This window comes from Macrosteles quadrilineatus, unplaced genomic scaffold (assembly GCF_028750875.1).
Source record: "Macrosteles quadrilineatus isolate MER2022 unplaced genomic scaffold, UCM_ALF_1.0 Scaffold_9__3_contigs__length_116548681, whole genome shotgun sequence".
Taxonomy (NCBI): domain Eukaryota; kingdom Metazoa; phylum Arthropoda; class Insecta; order Hemiptera; family Cicadellidae; genus Macrosteles; species Macrosteles quadrilineatus.
In genome coordinates, this window is record NW_026542602.1 from 47859676 (window position 1) to 47876279 (window position 16604).

At 35.9% G+C, this 16604-nt stretch overlaps 1 protein-coding gene across 2 annotated transcripts in view; it reads right to left on the reverse strand.

Moving 5' to 3' along the window:
• Window positions 1–16604, reverse strand: part of LOC129004084 (C-type lectin 37Db) — a 76964-nt gene that overhangs the window by 59550 nt on the left and 810 nt on the right. The window lies entirely within an intron of this gene.

The window sequence follows — 16604 nt, forward strand, 5'->3', positions numbered from 1 at the left end:
CTCCCTTTCCGTAGCATTTTAGGATTGCAGATAACTTAATCTAATCGTCATAAACAGTTCCCAACTCTGGACAGCTCGCCTTTACTACTTCCTTCACCACTTCATACGTCACGGACCTGTTTCCCTCCCTTCCCTTAGCATTATTGGATTGCAAATACCTTAATCTAAACGTCATAAACAGATCCCACACTCCGGACAACTCGCCTCTACTACTTCCTTCACCACTTCCTACGTCACGGACCTGTTTCCCTCCCTTTCCATAGCATTTTAGGATTGCAGATACCTTAATCTAATCGTCTTAAACCGTTCCCACACTCCGACCAACTCGCCTTTACTACTTCCTTCATCACTTCCTACGTCAGGGACCTGTTTCCCTCCCTTTCCTTAGCATTATTGGATTGCAAATACCTTAATCTAATCGTCATAATCAGTTCCCACACTCCAGACAACTCGCCTCTACTACTTCCTTCACCACTTCCTACGTCACCGACCTGTTTCCCTCCCTTTCCATAGCATTTTAGGATTGCAGATACCTTAATCTAATCGTCATAAACAGTTCCCAACACTCCGGACAGCTCGCCTGTACCTGTTTCCCTCTCTTTCCATAGCATTTTAGGATTGAAGATACCTTAATCTAATCGTCATAAACAGTTCCCACAGTCCGGAGTGCTTGCCTATACTACTTCCTTCACCACTTCCTACGTCACGGACCTCTGTTTCCTTCCATTGCCATAGCATCATAGGATTGCAAATACCTTAATTTAATGGTCATATACAGATCCCATACCCCGGACAACTCGCCTATACTACTTCCTTCACCACTTCCTACGTCACGGACCTGTTTCCCTCCATTGCCATAGCATCACAGGATTGCAAATCCCTTAATCTAATCGTCATAAACAGTTCCCACACTCCGAAAAACTCGCCTTTACTACTTCCTTCACCACTTCCTACGTCACGGACCTGTTTTCCTCCCTTCCCATACCATTTTAGATTTGTAGATACCTTATTCAATTGTCATAAACAGTTTCCACACTCCGGAGAGCTCGCCTTGACTACTTCCTTCACCACTTCCTACGTCGCGGACCTGTTTTCCTCCCTTCCCATAGCATTTTAGGATTGCAAATACCTTTATATCTAATGGTCATAAACAGATCCCATACATCGAACAGCTCGACTTTACTACTTCCTTCACCACTTCCTACGTCACGGACCTGTTTCCTTCCCTTTTAATAACATTTTAGGATTGCAGATACCTAAATCTAATCGTCATAAACAGTTTCCACACTCCAGACTGCTCACCTTTACTACTTCCTTCACCACTTCCTACGTCACGGACCTCAAGCTAGTGACGTCATTTGATTATATTTATGATCCATACCGTTTCTGTTCTAATATCTGTGGATTAATGCTATCAGCTATTTCTATATCTACTGCATTCAAAAGTCAACAGCTGATCATATGTTTTTGTTTATGTGTCAAATACTGCTTCCATAAGGATTACATTGAAACTTTGAGACCCAGTGGGGCGGATTCCTGAGAGATTTTTTTAACGCCATATAGATGTTGCCACTCACCGATATGGTCTTTATCACCATGCAAAATTTTAAAACGATTGATTCAGCTGTCTAGGAGGAGTTTGCGTATTACGAAATGCATAAGAGTCGACGTATAAGAGCTTCGCTCGCTTCGCTCGCTCCGCTCAAAAATGTCTAATTGCTGCTGATTTGAAGACGCCACAATCACATAATTAGAAAACTGGAACCATACGTGAACGAAGAGTTAATTACCTTTGTACACAGAGAAATTGTTAGAAATGCCAAGCTGTAATTATACTGTCGGTAAGAATTACATTCGATAATTACACCATTATATACCACATTTATGTTCGTAATTCATGCCTACACGTAGACCACTACTATAACGGGCAACGGCCTCTTTGAAATAGGCACTAGTTTACCCTATTGTTAAATCTGAAGAATTTGTTATCTATGTTTGATTCCCTGTCAAGCCCTATGTCATAAGCTGATAGTTAAAACCTGTGATTTATAGCTGATCACTTAAACCGGTGGTTTAAAGAGTCATTTAAACCTTAAGAAGGTCACAAGAACTAAAAGTTTTTTAGTTCCAAAGCTCACATGGATTTTTCCTTAAGTTTGTCATGCCTATGTTGGTTTTTACTTTACGTAATTCTAGTACCATCATACAGTATTCGTCGACAAAATTGAAACAGCTGATCCAGCAAAATTATTGCTACAGTCTGTAATACACATAAGAAAATCGGGGTTTTTAATGTACACGTTGCACAATAATATACAGTATTATAATATTGGTATTAATTAATTGTCAAACAATCGAGATAGCAGCAACAATAGTGTAACGTGTAACCGTCAGACAAAAGACACCAACACCCTGAAGTCTTAAGACTTAAATCGATAACTGGTGTGCACGAATAACGATTTATTTTGACAGTACAACAGGTTGTATACAAATGACAAATATTTCGTGTACATTTATTATATGCGTGTATTACATGACACTTGGTCCCAGGCCATATATTCACTGAGGTAGGGTGGTCGGACGGGTTTTGGCATCTCAACTTTCTCCTATAGACTCTTTCTTTACACAGGGAGATGAGGAGCTCTGTTTTGAATTTCATCGTAGCTATAGTCATGCCTAAGAAGGCACTTTGCAAATCGGGTCAAAATGATGTACTTAAAGCAAACATTATGTCTTCAATATACTGGAACACTTAGCTCAAACAGCTGGGGGTTCAGAGAGAATTACAGTATTTTTTTGTTACGGCTTTATTTTCTACTGTTACGCACAGGACACAAGTGCCTTCTTAGGGCTGTCTGATTATAGACTGAGCAATAGATTAACATTATCATCACAAATATGTAGTTTTTATCACCGAAGAAAAATGTGAAGGCGTTTTTCTGACCGGTACGTGTAAATGCGTTTTGATGATTACTAATTTATTTCTCATTTAATCCCCGACGTATCCAAATCATTGTTGTTTTACAAGGAAATTTATTTGAACCAAATAAAGGTAACAATGCGGATAATTATAACGATAAGTATAATAATTGGTCGGATGATTCTAATGATAAGTACATATTGGAGTACGGATAATTATAACGATAAATATAGGGTGTCCCACGAAGGGGTTTAAACGTTTGATTTTATATTACGTGCCCATTCATGCACCGAACTTTTTTAAACTTTACACAGTTTACAAAGTAGGTTCTAAAAATATTCTGGAAAAATTTCAACTTCCTAACCTTAGTAGAAACAAAATGGCGGCATATTGAAAAATTTACCAATTTGCTTCCTATAAAAACTACTTTCACGATTAATTATCTGCTTTGTTTACTACGCTGCGGTTCTAACGCTCATTGTTGAAGAAAAGCTGTTTGATTGTAAAATGAGTTTTAAATGAACAGGTCTTGCCCCATTTGAGGGTACCAGAAATGAATCAAGCAATCTTTCAACAAGATGGTGCACCACCTCATTTCGCAAATCCTGTCAAGCAATTACTAAATGGCAACCTTCATGGCCGTTGGATTGGTCGTGGAAATGATTTTTTTTAGATTGACAGTAGATATAATATACGGGTTTAAAGTCACTTGGGGCACGTTTTCCCATAAGAAATAACATGGGATTATTTTTTGGCCACTAAAACCAAAAATCCTGATCTTTTGCCTAAATATCCCTATAAAATTGTCAAACCTTATTTTTTACTTATTCCCCATAAATATATTCGATATTAAGCTAAAAAAGCTATTTCTTATATTTATTGACCCTTACAAGTGTAAATGTAGAGTAGAGGCAATATGATGGTTTAACATCACTTTAGGCACGTTTTCCCCATAAGAATAACATGGTGAGCTTTTTTTGACCACTTTTTTAAAAATCCAGCTCTCGGCCTATACAAGCCTATATAAATGTTCAATACCATTGTACAACACTATTACTATTTCAAATCCATATCCATTCACATGTATATTCTCAAAATCATCAACTTGACAGTGCGAGGTTTGTACGCGAACTCGGGCGCGCTCCCGGCTCATGGCGCGCTCCCTTGGACATCCTTAGTGGAAATCCATGAATTCTGGCTACTTGGGAACCCAAGCCATTTGACATATAATAAATCACCTTTTCTCCTAATAACCTTTTCTATCAAATACATGTCTTTATATTTGGTCTTTAACAATTCCTCTGTATAGAAGCCTCCCCTGATTATATTACCATTTTCATCTTTCAAGATATAAGTCACAAGCTTTGTATTCTTAAATTCTGCTATTGTAAATAGCTCCCCTGTCCAATTCGGGGTATATCCTTTACTAAAAACATGTTTATACTTGGAAATTCTCACACTATCACCTACCTTATATCTTGGCTTTTTAACTTGCACTACTTTAGAAGTCAACCTCTCATGCACATATTTACTATTCTTAATATTCACTTGGTTAGGCTTCATTCCTATAGATCTATGCACCTTATTATTATATTTTCGAATTAACTTTGGAAGTAAATCCAACCATTTATAACTCCCCTGAGCACTAAATTCCCTATATAACCAATTCTTTAAAGTTCTCTGAAACCTCTCCACAATTGTAGCCTTAGTTGTAGAAAATGTGTGAAATTATGACACAAATTGTGTGAATATTCTGTGAAATTTTTAAAAATCCTGTGAAAAGTGTGTGATAAAGTACACACGAATTCACAAAATGTGTGAAAATTGTGTAAAATTTATAAAAATTCTGTGAAATGTGTGTGACGAAATTCTTGTAAATTCACATCACAGTCACAGTGACAGTGAAATTCACAATTCGTGTGACATTTGTGACAATAGTGTGAAATTAGTTTGATGAAGTACACAAGTACACAGAAATTCACATCACAGTCACAGTCAGTTGTTGTATTTAATGACAGGAATAGTCCAAATATTACACAATTTTTGTCAAAAGGTTGACATAAAAATATTGACTGTTTTTACTTGTGTACATCTTGCAGCAAAGTACACAAACATTTACGTGATAATGTAAATTTCCTAATATTATCCAAACAAGACGATTTAAGTTTTTAAAAATGTGTATAACAATCATGTTGGTAATGACGTTTCATTTAACCAATTTAGCGATATATTTCTCTAAAGTAGGAATAAAACTAAATATGGCTTTTTCATAATAGACATAGAAAGGCTTAATAATAATGTCAAATATAGATTTATGTTTGATCAATTTTATAATGACCATGAGCGTAGTGATGTCATTTTCCAAAATAAGCCTCTTGTCATCATCAAAAGATAGCACTTTCTTATTTATAGTTTTTAACATTTTTTGCACACCACGAGATTTTTTTAGTCCATAATATTGTTTTAAAATGCTTATATCTCGAAAACGGCTTGAGATACGGCAAAACTGTTAAAATTCTGGTACACTATGTGGTATCAACTTTTGATTATAAACAATAATACAACATAAAAATATCAAAAATTCAAAAAATATTTACATTATTTCACATGGGTACAAATAACAGTTATCACGAAATTTTTCAAAGTCTAGACTTTTTGACATTTTTGCACACCTTTAAATTTTCTAAGTCCATAATATTGTTTAAAAAATGCTTATATCTCAAAAACAGCTTGAGATACGGAAAAACGGTTAAATTTCTGGTACACTACATGGGTATCAACTTTTGATTATAAACAATAATACAACATAAAAATATCAAAAATTCGAAAAAAATATTTAACATTACTTTATATGGGTACAAATAGCGGTTATCACGAAATTTTTCAAAGTCTAGACTTTTTGACATTTTTGCACACCTTGAAATTTTCTAAGTCCATAAAATTATTTTAAAATCCTTTTATATCGAAAACTTCTTGAGATATGGCAAAATAGTTAAAAGTCTGGCAATAAATATATCTAAACTTTAATAGATACATTTTCTAAAAAAGCTTATGCTGCTCCGCTAAAGAATAAGACAGGGTTGGTGGTTACAGAAGCCATTAAAACCATTCTACCAAAGGGGGTTAAAAACATTCAATCTGACAATGGAAAAGAATTTTTTAATCAATATTTTAGCAAACTAATGAAAAAAATAAATATTAATCACTATCACACATTTTCTACAACTAAGGCTGCAATTGTGGAGAGGTTTCAGAGAACTTTAAAGAATTGGTTATATAGGGAATTTAGTGCTCAGGGGAGTTATAAATGGTTGGATTTACTTCCAAAGTTAATTCGAAAATATAATAATAAGGTGCATAGATCTATAGGAATGAAGCCTAACCAAGTGAATATTAAGAATAGTAAATATGTGCATGAGAGGTTGACTTCTAAAGTAGTGCAAGTTAAAAAGCCAAGATATAAGGTAGGTGATAGTGTGAGAATTTCCAAGTATAAACATGTTTTTAGTAAAGGATATACCCCGAATTGGACAGGTGAGCTATTTACAATAGCAGAATTTAAGAATACAAAGCTTGTGACTTATATCTTGAAAGATGAAAATGGTAATATAATCAGGGGAGGCTTCTATACAGAGGAATTGTTAAAGACCAAATATAAAGACATGTATTTGATAGAAAAGGTTATTAGGAGAAAAGGTGATTTATTATATGTCAAATGGCTTGGGTTCCCAAGTAGCCAGAATTCATGGATTTCCACTAAGGATGTCCAAGGGAGCGCGCCATGAGCCGGGAGCGCGCCCGAGTTCGCGTACAAACCTCGCACTGTCAAGTTGATGATTTTGAGAATATACATGTGAATGGATATGGATTTGAAATAGTAATAGTGTTGTACAATGGTATTGAACATTTATATAGGCTTGTATAGGCCGAGAGCTGGATTTTTAAAAAAGTGGTCAAAAAAAGCTCACCATGTTATTCTTATGGGGAAAACGTGCCTAAAGTGATGTTAAACCATCATATTGCCTCTACTCTACATTTACACTTGTAAGGGTCAATAAATATAAGAAATAGCTTTTTTAGCTTAATATCGAATATATTTATGGGGAATAAGTAAGAAATAAGGTTTGACAATTTTATAGGGATATTTAGGCAAAAGATCAGGATTTTTGGTTTTAGTGGCCAAAAAATGATCCCATGTTATTTCTTATGGGAAAACGTGCCCCAAGTGACTTTAAACCCGTATATTATATCTACTATTGACCACCCCGATCACCTGATTTAACTGTTTGCGACATCTTTTTATGGGATTTCTTGAAGGAACAAGTTTATACCCATAGCTTCATAATGACGAGGAACTAAAACGATCAATAGAAGAGGAACTTCTCCGGATACCGCGGAGTTTCTTTGTAAGAGCTTAAGAATAAATTGTTATGCAGGTTATCAGTGTGTTGCTGTGGGTTGGTTACAGTTTGAATAATTTTGGACATTAAGGTTTTCCATTAAGGCTATGTTCTAGTTTTTTTTATTTAAGTCATATTGCCCTGGAAAGTAACAATAAAAATATTTGATAAAACCAAAAATACCTTCTTTAATCTTTTTCAAGCATCGTTTTTCAATATGCTGCCATTTTGTTTCTACTAAGGTTAGGGAGTTGAAATTTTTCCAGAATATTTGTATATCCTACTTCTTAAACTGTGTAAAGTTTAAAAAAGTTCGATGCATGAATGGGCACGTAATATAAAATCAAACGTTTAAACCCCTTCGTTGGACACCCCGTATAATAATGGGTGCGGATGGTTCTAATGATAAGTACATATTGGAGTACGGATAATTATAACGATAAGTATAATAATTGGTCGGATGATTCTAATGATAAGTACATATTGGAGTACGGATAATTATAACGATAAATATAATAATGGGTGCGGATGGTTCTAATGATGAGCGTATGTTCTTGAATAGATAATTCTAACGATAAGTATAATAATGGGTGCGGATGGTTCTAATGATAAGTGTAGAAAGACTAATGAACCATGTGTAATCGTTCTAAGTGAAAGTGGAGTGAATACAATTTACTGTAGGTGGAAGAGATCCGAGACAGCAATGCAATGCAGTCTTGGTCAAGACATTCTTGTGTCAATCTGGTAACATTTATAAAATATTCGCCTATCATGAAACCGGTTGTGTCTTTAGCCAAGAACCGTTTTATAGGAGTAGTAACCGAAGCCAGAAACATATATTTTCTCGTTTTATGATCCATAACCCACTCAAATCTGTAAAAACGTGAATTTGTTGACATATTTCACAATATGACTTTTCAAAATAACGAAACCTTAATGAATCCCTGAGGTCCCAGGTTCGATCCCCGCCAAGTCACCAATGGATTTTATCTAAGTGATAATGCCGCAACCCCTAGGTCTAACCTGATGTAATGTGAAAAACAATCCCAGGCTCGTGGCTAGCGTCCTTAGGACAAAAAAATGAATCCCAATGAACATTTCATATTCCAAAATAATATTCCATATTCCATAATGAATGAAAAATGTACTTGAAGTAAGCTACTTGTACACTACTTATAAACCATTTGGTTCAAAATTCTTTTTCAAGAAAATACTCGCACGAAAGGAGTTTAGAGGGTCCCTCGAACTGTCTACCATTTGATCGACAAGTTACTCGGTCGTCAAGCCATTTGATCGATAAGTTACTCGGTCGTCAAGCCATTCGACTGACCATTTGACTTTCGAATTTCAAATTCGAATAAATACAAAAGGAGGCGCACTATGTCGACATATTTCGTGGTCGGAATCCATTTTACGTCTTGTAAAAGTCAATAAATAAATACAAAACCGTGACAATATTCAACTAAAGCATAAAACTTGTAAATCACCATCGCATAATGTCACGAGCCAACCACGTGTCACGGAATTATGCACGGTTGTCTGTAAACAACCAGGTGTCCAGTCCCCGGCACCAAGGCTGTCTAAATCTGGGCCACTTGCTCAACAGAAGCTGCAAGAATCAATTTTGGCGTTGGGAAAACGGAGGGAAATGATTCGAGATAACGAATGGCCCTCGTGCACCATTGTCGGTGCATAGAGCAAGACGAGTGTCTACATAGAGTAAGATGAACAATGAACAAGGCCACAGTCCATTGTTGGGAGGATGTTGACCGAAATACATTCTCAAATCTATCATCTGTTTGGATCTCAAGATTTCAAGGTGTGTCGAGTAAGGTTTAGTTTAGAAACGTCATCATTTGATAAAGGGACTCAATACTGTGTATGCCTATGAGAGAACATTTTGTCGATGGGGCATTGATTAACTATACCATATGACGTAAGATAGTAACAAAGATTTGGGCCGTTCCCAGTGGCGGTTCTAGCATTTTGTCAAAGGGGGGTTTGGGGTTTTCCAAGAAAGGAAGAAGATTTCGGGGTTCTCCCCTGGAAATATTGGTACTTTCAAAACATTTTAGTGACTTTAGAACTGTGTCCAAAAACCTCCATTATGTTTCAAGACGAAATGTAGCTTATGTTTACATTTTTTTTCAGGGTCCAATAGGAGAGCTTTTTAGCCTTTAGAACCACCTTTGCCATAACCGGACCACCGTTCCCTTAAAAATGTTAAAAATGAAAAAGGCGTGGAAAATGGAGTAAGATTCAGTTTTTACTAAGATCAGCTTCATCCATGACCATTATCAAATGATCAATGATCCAGAACAGCATTTTCAAGGTGACTGACTTTTTGACTCGGTGACTAAACTTTTAATTGCCTTTCTTCGTTGCCTGCGTTCTTGAGCTATTGTAGTTTGTGTTTACCATCTTGTGTGGCATCTTCAAGGGGGGTTTCTTATTATCTTCACATCACTATCACTAACACTACCATCTATTATCCACCAAATATTTACAACTGTCACTGGTATCATGATAGGGACAAACGAGTGACGCGACGACAGACTACGGCGTAGTTACAGCGGGAGATGTTTATGAAAAAAAAGATGCTACACAAGCTCGTAATTACACAAAAAAAGATTATAATATATTTATGTTCTTGAAACTGGGATAGAACAAAAATATCACCATTTAAATTATGAACAATGCATTAAGAGTATTATTTATTTATTTTTCGTACTAAGCATATCATGCTTTAGGGTGGATATCTCGTATACCTTGCTGTATGTATTTCTACTAGGCCTACATAATTTACAGCCAAAGTGTTAATTTGTATAATTTCACATAGTATCTCTTCACTTACGATATTCACTCTGTTGTCACATGCTTATGTTACACAGATCTTTACTAATCTGTTTAATTTGCGAAGTAAGTCGATAACTATTTTGGCTCCATAAACTTCCCGGTTTAATCTTGGCATCAGTGTGACCAAAACGGTTCTTTTCTAATAAATTAATCACTCCACAAGAGGTGACAGAGCGATGAGGCAAGTCGCTACATATGGTCCGTCTACATTCCAGTCAAGTTTGTACGTAATTGGTATGTGCAAACCTCGTCAAACTTCCCACTGTCTGACAGGAAAGTTGGTCATGCATCTTGTGTTTCTTTTCTTATGTAGCCGCGGTGATTTTGAGTGTGTTGTTGGTCTATAGTTTGTATGATGAAGCCTGTCTCCTGACCCTCTGTCTACCTGAGAACTGGCCAATGATATTAAGCCTGGATTATTTCCAGGAAGACGAAGGGTCAGAAGACAGGTCCCATCTCATAGACTATAGTTGTTAACGTCTCAGGCATCGGTGCAAGAGGTACGTATTTGATTCCCGGCATATCCCCAAAAATGTTTGGTGTTCTACAGCTTTCCCTTAAAAGCGTTATGATACCATTAAAATTCCTACTTTTCAAATCACTTTAAAAAATAGCCTAGTTAAAACATTTTCGTTTGATGTGGAAATATGAAACCGTTTTCACATTTTAAATAGGAAATGAGTATTAGCAACATTATATGTAACGACGTAGCCTAGTCTATGATATGTTAACAGATGGAAAAAGTCCATGGAGTTTATCGAGCTGAATAAATGTGTAATATGAGAGAGTTGGCAACTATATTAAATTATAGCATTCGCATTCGCATTCGCATTCGCATTCGCATTTCGCATTCGCATTTCGCATTCGCATTTCGTTTTGTCATCAGAGCAAGCTCCCTGACTGCAAGCCCGGTACCTGTAATTAAACATACCCGGGCCCCATGATGTAGGCCGAAGCTAATGCACCAACCTTTGGCACATCATGGGAGGATGACTTAAGGTCATCAGGCTCACCGGCTGCTGAAGCAACCCATCGGAGAGAGGGTTGCCCCTCAATCCTAACCAGGGATACCGGCTACTTGTTTAAGCGTCACTCCACCTGGGCTCCCCCAGGTACGAAACCCAGAAGGACCATAATGGAATGCCCTGACGCATTTAATGCAAGCAACACTCGGGACCTATCTAATCCCTGACAGGCAGAACCCGCCATCAAAGCCAGGAAGAAGGGGACCACCAGCAAGCTGATGGGGGGAACCCCAACCACCTATTTATAAATAGGTAGATATTTACCTATTTATTAAATTATAGCAAGTGGGTATGAAGGAATTTGTAAATTGACAAACAATCTAGCTTCACTAGAATCTAGTTGTCTTCTAGCGTAGGACGAATAATATGGCCGTGGTTTAAGTTAACATTGCACACGTCATATTAATACTGTAAGATTCTACAGACACACATCATAAACTTAAAACTTATTGAGCACATCCATATAGCACCTACTGCAAAGTACAGCAGACATATTTTTATCTTTTAAAAAATCCGAGCTGGTTTGGAAGTATTCATGTTAACTCTTTCCAGCGCTGGAGTTGACTCAATTATTCTCTACTAAATTTAACTATGCGATTTAATTAACGTCTTAGAACCAGAAGGACGTGGCGTCTTAGTTTACCAAATCCCACTTAGAAAACCGCTGTTGAAGCCATGCATGGCTTTTGCTCAAAAACACTCTTCAGCAACAAAGACTACGGTGGCAAATTATCGTAATTTTGGCATTAAACGGTGATTTATAATGAGCATGCTGGACCAGTTTAGCGATCGCCGGTGCGGCCTAGGGGCAAGAAATCGAGGTTGATCAGAGAAAAAAGAAACTCTTCCCAGACTGGTGAGGTAGTGAGGTAACAGGTGTATAAACCTGTCTTGAGGTGTTGTCTGTGTTTACTAGCAAAGTATCTGCTGCAGATGACTCATCAGAGCGTCAATGACAGTTTTATGTATTAGCAAGGCTTCCACGGTCAGTAGCAACAAAATTGTAGTCTTGTCATATTACTGATGAGTTGGAATGACGTTATGGCCTCTTTGCAGATGGTCATATCTTCAGAGCTTTCTGATAACTACAGTATACTCTACAGACATCGTGGAACAAATATTTAATACTAGAGGTCATCCAGTGGTCGAAAACTCTACAAAAATTGTGTGTTAAGACTTCTCTATTTTCACCCACGCTGTAAATAAAACAGGATTGAAAGTTCTTCCATTTGTTTTGATTTTCTGTTCATATTTCGTCGCCAACATGACAACCCATAAGGCCAATGAATTTTTTAATTTTGAATTCATTTTTTGTGCTTATTTTTGAGCCTACTTTAATTTATAAAGGGATTCTGCACATCTACAGGAAAATATCTATCTAGTATTCGTAAATTTCCCCTGCAATGCACATGAGCTGAGAAAAAAAGATTTTAAAGAAACATGCTTGCCTATTAATATATAGGCTAGATAGGATAGTGTTATCAGTGTGTTTTTGCTTGCTGGTTTATTCAAATATATTTTAGGAAAAGAGATTATTATTTTTTCGAGATCAAATTTAAACAAATTTGAGCCTCGTCTCTGAGGATAAACTTCAAACTCCCCAAAAGCAAAATTATTGACACTTTGAAAATATTAAGTCAAACAATCAAATGGTCGGCAAAAGTCACACATTCTAAACAAGGTATTTTGTTTGTGTACTGACAAACTTATTCAGAACGCCAAAATGTCACTTGTGCATATTAATTTGTATTCAACCAAACGAACTGTAGACTAAAGTCCCCCTAGAAGATCCTAGCTTAAAGAAGTCCTTTGCGGAACGCTATTGTCCTATCTTCTAAAAAAAATCCACAGTACTCCACATGTTTAGAAAAAAGCACACCAGCTCCTTCTTTGGTCAACTTATTTGTCCTTCACCAAGGGCAAAGTGTCCTGACCTCAGACTAGAGAGGCATCAAGAGCAAAACAAGAGTCCCCGTTCCTGCAGAACCAGTCAAGACAGGGTGAGAGACCCTGCGGTGGACGAACCATGGGTCGACGTCCATGCGGGGAAAAACAACGAGGATGGGCAAAGAAAACAAAATCAGACTTCGGCTGATGGGAAACCACAGGACTGGTTGATTTAAATTCGAGCGACATTCTTCGGAGAGTTGTTCCTCGTGCTCTATTTTTATTCACACTAAATGTCTGTAGTGATTCATCTTTTGTTTTTTGCAGTCAGTCAATCATTTTCAGTTTTGCACAAAAGGAATTCGTCTGAACAGAAGCAGAATGATGTACAAGTACTTTTTGTTGCGTCAAATAACAGAAGAGTTCTTCAGGGTCTATAAAGTTTTAGTATTTACAACACAAAAGTCCAAGTTTAAAACACCTCTAACTTTTTGTAAGGAGACGGTCCGAACTTAACTTTATTTCTTAACACGATTGATTGATAGCAAAATGATAAACGGTATTTAGGTAGAATCTATCTCGCCTAGCATTGTACCTATCTTCAGATATTATTTATATTACCGAAGTGTAACCATTCGGCCAACAAGATAATTAAAGTTGAAAGTTAATTATGGAAATCTCGATGTTTAAGGATTTGACTAGATGTCGTATTAGGGAAACTCCCTTATCAGTTTCAAACTCCAATAAACTTTTCCTTACTGAACTTAATGAACATTTTTACTTTATGAACTTTTGCTGATAAGTTTTTATCTGTGCTGAAAGACTGTTTCCAGAAGGCCCTTCTTATTTAAATTTACAGTCATGAGTTTGAATCAATATAAAGTGTTATCAAGTTAGTTTGTGTTTTGTTTCGGAACACAATCTTATTTCTTGTGTTGAAATAACTCTTGCTTTTGTCATTGACTGAATTTAATTGTTTGACATTGTCCGTGATACTATTAAGAGTAAATCGCGCACTATAGTTTGTTCAAATAACGAAGTCAGTTGGGAGATGAGATCTACATGTGACAAAGAATACAAACCTTGTTCATTGACCTCAAGATCCCATCTCCAACCACCTTCTTTATTTGAACAAACCATAGAGGACGATTTACAAAATACACTGATCGATAAAAATCGAAGTAAAAATGAATACTTAATTGATACATTCATATGGCACTATAATTCAAAAGTGACTCTCAACGGAGTTATAGTCACGACAAAAGCAAAGACCTCTAAAGCCGGTCCATGGCCGCACAGACATGTAAGGAGACGTCCTTCGCCCTAGTTTAGTGGTCTGTGATATCGTTGAGATAAACAGTGACACCCTCAAGTGAATTCGACAACAACTCTTCCAGTGAACGGAGGAAATCAAAACAGAGCACATCCTAATTGGTAGGAATGCCGCAAAACAATTAACCCTTTCTAATGACTTGGTGTAAAAAATAAAGTAAATCCTATGAATGTTGATAACGAGGAAAATTTAGACACTCGATAATAACACATCAACGTAAATAAGTTTGGGCGTTTTAGTTGTTTGTGCAGTAGTACAATGTGTGTAATTAGATTTGAGTGTATTTTGTATCAAAACGCGCGTTAAAACCATGTAGTAATTCAGTAGTCAAAGGAGAATTTAAGTGATATTTCTTAATTAATTTTCTATCCAGATGGATTGGGAATTTGATATGCTTTTATCTAAGGGTTTGCTTTGCTAGTTGTACCTTACTAAAAATTACCAACTTAGGTCACAACTTTGTAGATACACGAGGAGAGTTCGCAAATAGTGCAGTATATAGGGCTCAAGACTCGTTTTCTAGGAAAAATGGATTTAGCGCAATATTTACCATTTCAAGGTTATGTTTAAGACAGTTTTTAGGTGAATAAAACTACTGATTTGCAATAAATTTGTTAATTTTAGATCTATTCTACCTATAAAAAGTGATTTGCCTACCTTAAATCCAGAGTCACAATCCTCAAAAACTAACCGATTTTCATAAACGGTTTCGAATCTTGTTTACAATCTGACTGTGGTTAAACATTTAACTGAAGGATCAGCTGTTAAATTATAAGTCACGTCCAAGCCTTTATAAAGAAAGTTACTTAGCATCACTGAATCTTTGGTTTTTTTTACAAGTATTGTACTGTTTTTACAATTTGTTCTATACTAGAACAATAAGTAAATGTTATGTACAACTCAACATGAGTTAATTACACTCCAACAAAATATACAAAACGTTTTATAAAAAAAATAAACTAGAAAGGATTTGGAAGATCGGTTGGATGTATTCTTCTGAGCCTAAAAGTAGCTTCGCTATTATCGAGGAGGTTAACTGCCAGGAAATTTGGATGATTTGCTAATTTTCTTTGACATTTTTCGCTTCGTTTTTTTATTATCTTTGAAAATGAATTCCATAAATAAATTAAACGCAAGGGGTCGAAACCCAAAAGGAAATCACCCTTTTAATTCAATTTGTCAATCCGATAATCATAAGCTTTTTAAAATGACACTTGAACTGTAAAAATTGGTTAAGTAAGACGGCTGGAAAAGGAATTATTGGGACAACCCTTATTGTATTAAGTGTGTTTATACAGTAGATAGATGGATGAATACTTTTATCAGGGAAAGTCATTTTTTCCATTACATTTATGGTCGCCATTTCATTGAAAAGTATTGAAGTATAATCTTGTAAAATGCTGAAACACTCTGAAGGTATATTTAGATGTGGAGATTGGATGAACACTGGTGTTTTTGTTTGGTTACAGAGGCAAGGCCATCTAAACATCACAACACTCCAGTGAAGGTAATTTGAATATATTTATATTTCCACCCTACATAAGAAGTTCCATCTATTGGTAAAATTGTAGCCAGTTTTCTTAATGAAAAACACAGTTGAGCTTAGCACAGGGAAAAGTTAAGAATTTATAGAGTGAAGTTAAATTAAAGTATTGAGGTTGTATTTGCTCTTACAGTTTGTAATACGTTAGTAGTTGATGAGTAAAAGATTCTTTAGTTAAGAATAATTGGTCTATTTAAGTTCGGGATTTTTAAGTCCAAGGTTTAGAAGAAAACCAAATTTCACTGCAGCATATTATTCCTTTAGTAGCCCAATTGGCTACTGATTTTTAATCAGTTTCAGAATAAAAAGTTAGTCAAGTTTTTATTCTGAAACTGATTGTAACTTTAACGAGTTAAATCCCTCCTTTACCTTAGTTTATCTACATCCAAAGATACATCACAAAGGATTTAAATTTAAAATGTGTCGCTGTTTCAAGCCATTAAAATTATCCACGTGTGTTAAGGTGACAAGAATCAAAAATCAATTATAATTTTTTAAGTTAGGTTCCAGATTACGTTGAATATTAATGGTTTAAATACCCTGCTTAGTTGTAATCCATAATTTTTCTAATGCCACACTTGCTAATTTCGCACCGAAGTGGGTATGTGCACCAATTTATATTTTAAATTATGTTAAAAAC